Genomic DNA, 6312 nt, shown 5'->3' on the forward strand with positions numbered 1-6312 from the left:
CAAAAAAATAGATGCTTTTGAATTATGCTGCTGGAGAAGACTCTTGAGAGTCCCTTGGACTGCAAGGAGATCAAATCAATCTTAAAAGAAATCAACCCTGACTGTTCCCTGGAAGGCCAGATACTATTGGACTGCAAGGAGATCAAATCAATCAATCTTAAAAGAAATCAACCCTGACTGTTCCCTGGAAGGCCAGATACTGAAGTTGAAGCTCAAATACTTTGGCCACCAAAATTAGAAGGGAGCACTCACTGGAGAAGACCCTTATGCTGGGAAAGATTGAAGGTCAAAGAAGACGGGGACGGCAAAGGATGAGATGGTTGACAGTGTTATCGATACAACAAACATAAAATTCAGCAAACTCCGGAGCGTGACGGAAGACAGGAGGGCCTGGCGTGATGTGGTCCATGGGGTCGCGAAGAGTCGGATTCAACTGTGCAACTGAACAACAACAACAACAACAAAACCAACAAGGTAGATATTTCATGGCATATTTGAAATAGGTGGTTGGTCTTTGAAGTCAATATATTTTTTGAAGATGGGTTACCCTGGTTATGTAGCAAGATTGTAGATTGGTCCCTAACGTGATTTTATGCCTGAAAAGAATTCTGAGTAATTCAGAAATGTAGCACTACAGTCATTCTACCTCGTTGGTCTAATAACTACTATTACATTGACACACATTTCTGATTATGGGCTAAATTAGAGGCCTCATCAGTTGATTGTAGACTACTCATCCTTATTTGTATGCTGCATGAAAATAACTTCCTGGCAGTAAGAACCAACCAGCAAGGTCTCCTCTCATGCAGGATTCCTGTTAAAAAGGCAGTGGAGCAAGGCTGTCTTTTGGTCCCCATTTTGTTTAATTTCTATATTAATTCAATGGTCCAATTACTGACCAAACCAGAATTTCATCCATCAGAGATGATACAGCCATCTTGTCCCACTCCAAGGTAGGACTTAGAAGAGCCTTCCGGGCTCTTATAGTATACTGCAAGGAGGAACAATTAATAATAAATTTTCAAAAAAATAAAATCCTAGTTTTCTTTAGGAGACATATTAAACACAGATAGTAGATCAATGGACATAACATAGAATAGGTAAAGGTTTTAAAATATCTCAGTATAGTGTTCCAGTTCACAGGCTCATGGAAAGCCCAGTTGACTTTGGCCAGTAAGAGCACCCATAGAGTGGCATCAGCTACCTGGAGATGTTTCTTTTTGAAGGTGGGCTGATACATTCCTTACACCATCAAAGTTTTCCAAGCCAAAGTATTATCCAAACTTCTGTATGGCTCACAAATTTGTTTATATAAAGACATCCACCCCCTAGAAGCCATACAGTCCAAATTATTGAGTATATATAAGGTGTCCCTTGCTATGCGCCAAATGAAATCCTTAGAATAGAGTCAGAGTAAGTATCACCTGCCTATTCTTTGATTTATGGGACAGGCAGGAGGGCCTCTCCCTGTGATCTTAATTCCCAGGCAGGAACATATGGGAGAAGATAATCCTTCAGATACCCCTTCCCAAACCAAGTAGGTCTTTAATGGTCCAAACCAACAACTTGAATTGGGCTCGGGGGAGATACTGTAATATCAGGGTCGTATTCTCCCAGTAGCTGGGCCTGACCAGTAGTCTAGCTGGAGTGTTCAGCACTACCTGCAGCCTCCCAACACTCTTCAAGGGTAGCCCCAAGTAGAACATATCGCCATAGTCCAGTCTAGAATTCAACAAGAGCTGAACACACTGGAAAAGTGGGCAGATGTGAACAAGATGCAATTTAACAAGGATAAGTGCTGAGTTCTACAGCTAAGTAACAAAAATGAGAAATACGCATACTAGATGGGGGATACACTTTTGGGTAGCAGTGTGTGTGAACAAGATCTTGGGGTACAGGTGGACTGTAAGTTAAATATAAGCAGCCAGTGTGATGCAGCAAAAAAAAAAAAGGCTAATGAGATCTGGGGTGTATCAATGGAGGCATAACATCCAAATTGCAAGTTGTCATAGTCTACAGATTCTACTGATGTAAGTGAAAAGAAGGTTAAACACTATTAAGACTTCCATTATAATATTTTTCACAGAAACTGCCCCTGCCTATATGCAGCCCACTAATCATCATCATCATAAATTATTATTCAGATGATAATTTAATTCACATCCCAATTCTGCAGTATACATGTGACAATATCCTGCCAGTAACAAATTCAAGCAAGTTATACACATGCCATAAGTGTATAGCTAGTGTGCCAGCCCTCTTTTCTGCATATGTATACTTCCACAATTTGCACTTCCCAACAAACAGTGAATCCAATCTACTCTGAGGTACCTTAAATGCAGGCAGCAGCAATCTCAATTACATAATTCAAGATGCTGAAGTGCTTGCTGGTGCAGGACGTGACTTAGAATTCAAATCCAGTACCTAAAGTTAGCAAAGGTCAATGAAATGTCCGCACTGCCTGGAAGTCGTGCTTACTATCAATCACTGAATGACAGAAAAACTGCTGCCGTTGATCTGGAATTGCTTATTCAGCATGAACGAGAGTACACTGTGAGCTGCACATAAAAGGAATCATTCAGAGAATTCAGTGAAAGGAAACAAATTTCCTAAATGGACTTGAACTGACAGAACTTAACATCAGTTTTAAGTGATCGACTGCTAAAGCAGCAAGATCAATCCTAACCCTCCTGGATAACCTCCTATGTTTAGAAAAGGTTACCAAAGAAAGAAATAGATATAGGATATCCAGGCAGCCAGTCAAAAATTTCTGCCCTATTATTGTGGCAGTATTAAGATTCCGTTGCAGCTGGACTGGTAAGGGCAACTACCCCATGGTATCTCGTTGCATTCTCTGCAGTCTAATTAAAGCAGAACCAGGTAATCAATCTCTGAAAGGGGGTTTATGAACACAGCAAGAAGGGGCTTTGAAAATGTTTTTTTCTCAGCTACTTTTAGCCTTGTAAATTACAGGAGGCTATGAAGCTCTCTTGTTTTTCAGCACGTAGGGAAAAGGTTATGTGTCTTCCTTAGCAGGGACTTCCCTGTACATGATCATAGTCCATTCTGTGTAAAGGGTCTTCTGTTACACAAATTAGACCTTTTTCAGTCCGCTTATATAGTCAGCAGAATCACATGGCAATCCCTAGACTCTACCACACTGGACTGTATGTACAGTCTGTGTGAGACAGTGTAGTATAGTGGTTAGAGTGTCAGACTAGGATCTGGGAGACTTGGGTTCAAATCCAAACTCTGCCACGGAAGCAAGCATGCTAAGTGACCTTGGGCCAGTCACATTGGGTAGAAAATCAATATATGAACGTTCTCCCATTTAAAAAAAATACCCTGCCTCCGTCTTAAAACTTATTGTTCAGGGAGAAATGTTCAGGTTCCGGTTCATGGCGCGACGAGACGAGGCGGGGTAGAGAGAAGCTGCTCCACCAGCTGCTCTACCAGCAACGAACTTCTTGGACTTTGGAGTGGTGTTTTGTGCAAATTCCTTTTGGCACCACCACCGAGAAACCCTTGTAGGGGGATTCGGGTAAGGGGAGCTGAAGGAACGGAGCAGCAGGTGGCGACCGGCGGCAGCGTACCTTTCCTACCTCGAAGCCCAGGTCCAAGGAGACGCTTCTCGTGAGAGGGGCAAAGTCGGAGCTACCGGAATGGCAGGACCTCGTTCATTACTTGTAAATAAGGTGGCAAACTGTCTTGTGGAAAAGAAACGTTTTTTTTCCGCTTAAAAGAGAGGCGTTCGCTTTAAGGAGCTATAGTAGAGGAGGCTCACGGCTGCGTACTGGAAACAAGCGGCGGAGAACAGCGCACAGCAGTGACGTAAGCCGGAGACCGGGAGGTGGTGAACGGTACCGTATTACTTAGAAGAGGTGCGAACGGGCATTATTACGGTCGGACTGAGTAGGCTCGAGTACAACTTGAACGTAGACGGAAAGGTAGCGGTGTAGCGGTGTAGGCGCGAGCTGACTAAGCGGAAGCTGAGACGAAGAGAAATAGTTGGCGTTCGTATCACAGAGTCTGCACAACACAATATAATACGGTGGAGAAGATTAAGGAAGGCGAAAAGGAACTGAAGACAAAAAAGGACTTTGCGTCCACAGTGACAGTGACTGACAGTGATTGAGGATACAAGCAGCTACGGCACTGCAAGAAGGACAAGGGAAGGGGGATGGTGTAGCAAACTCTAGCGAATATACCAATTTGACGAACGGTTGCAATCAAATCTGTTAAGATTAGATCGTGCTAAATTGAACTTGAAGATCCGAAATCTGAACAGTTGAATTTGATTCACTGACCTAGTGATGGATGGTCAGATCAACTAACTCATTAATGAACTAATTAATCAACTGAACAAACCGGATGACTGAATGATTTATTAATTGATTTATTAATTGATTTACTAACTAACTAACTAACTAGTCTACTAATTAATTGGTTTACTTACTAATTATTTTACTTACTAATTTACTAATTTACTAATCTACTAAAGGTACTAACGGTACTATCTCAACTAATTAATTAAGTGAATAATTGATATTGATGAATTGACAGATTGTACTGATTGTACTGATGAATTGATAGATCAACTGAGAGCTGCTAATGACGTTCTTGGGGGTTGGGACAGATTATGGATGTGATAATTCTGTAGGTATTTGTATATGCAATTTACTGAGGGGGGATAAATCTACAGCATCAAGGTAAAGGGTGGCCAAAAAAAAAAAAAAAAGGGTCGGTCCTAAAAGATTCTTATTCACCAAATGAGGCAGTAAGTTACTAGGTGAGGAAAAGGGTGGAAAAAGAAGGGGATTATTAACAATAACAGACAACAAATATCAAGAATAAATTAAAAGAAAAAATATGGCCTCAGGAACAAGGAGACCATCCTTTTCTGCACCTGGACAGGTACAGGCACAGGCGATGCAGGTTAACCCGAAAGAACTAAATGTGCTCATACAAGAGGCAGTAGAAAAGGCGGTTAACCAGGCGGTGGAAAAAGCAGTAAATTTGGCCGTTGAAAATGCAATCAGTGTAGCTATACCCCCTGCAATTAGTGTAGCCATACCTCCTGCTATAGACGGGGCAATTAAAGCAAATATGGCTATGATCATAGAGAAAGTACTAGAGCCGTTACAAGGAAAAATGGATAAACTAACTGAGCAAGTTAATATGCAGATGACAGAAACCAAAAAACAGGTTAACCAAAATGTAAAGCAAATTGATAAACTGACAAAGGTTGTAAATAGTTTAGAAGATAAATCAGAAGATTATGAACACAAAGTTTGGGAGCTTGAAGATACGGTGACTAAACTAGAAATAGACAAAGCTTCTTATATATTAAGATTTCAGAATTTAGAAGAGCAAGAGGGAGAAGATATACAGCAAAGGGTGGTTGAGCTGTTAGCGGGTTATATCCAAGAAGAAGATACTTCGAAAATAAAGGAAGAGATTGAAGCAGCATTTAGAGTAAATTCAGCATTTACTAGGAAAAATAAACTCCCTCGCGAAGTTCATGTTAGATTTGTGAGGAAAAAACTAAGACAACAGATCTTGAAGATTGCAGCCCAGAGACCTTTAACAGACCAAGAAAAAGAAATTAGAATTCTGAGAGATATACCGTGGAGAATGAGAGAAAGGCGAAAGAGCTATGAGAAATTGGTAACTATGCTAAAAAAAAAAGGAATTAAATTCAAGTGGTTGACACCGGAAGGGGTTACATTTAACTACAAAGAAAGGTGGCACAAGTTAAATTCGGTTTTTAAGCTACAAGATTTCTTAAGAAGGTTCGGTGATGAACTTGAGATATCGTCATCTGAAGAAACCGAAAGTCCAGGGGAAGAAGAGGAAGCAGAAGAAGAACCTACAGAGGAAGAGGGGAGAAACGGGCTTAGACACACTCAAGATCTGAATCAAAAGAAGGAAGGGAAAAAAGCCCGAGTACTTCCTCTTCAAGTGCGAACAAGACTATTCTACAGGAGGAAAAGATCTGATAGACAAAATGGAGGACAGGAAGATCAGAGATATAAGTCTAATCTCAATTAACATCAACGGGCTGAATAGCCCGCAAAAAAGAAACAGAATCTTCCATCAGCTATTAAAAACGAATACACAAATTATATGTCTTCAAGAGACTCAATCTATAGGAGGAAAAGATCTGATAGACAAAATGGAGGACAGGAAGATCAGAGATATAAGTCTAATCTCAATTAACATCAACGGGCTGAATAGCCCGCAAAAAAGAAACAGAATCTTCCATCAGCTATTAAAAACGAATACTCAAATTATATGTCTTCAAGAGACTCA

Source organism: Gekko japonicus, unplaced genomic scaffold (genome assembly GCF_001447785.1).
Source record: "Gekko japonicus isolate JY-2015 unplaced genomic scaffold, Gekko_japonicus_V1.1 scaffold191, whole genome shotgun sequence".
In the NCBI taxonomy this organism is placed as follows: Eukaryota; Metazoa; Chordata; class Lepidosauria; order Squamata; family Gekkonidae; genus Gekko; species Gekko japonicus.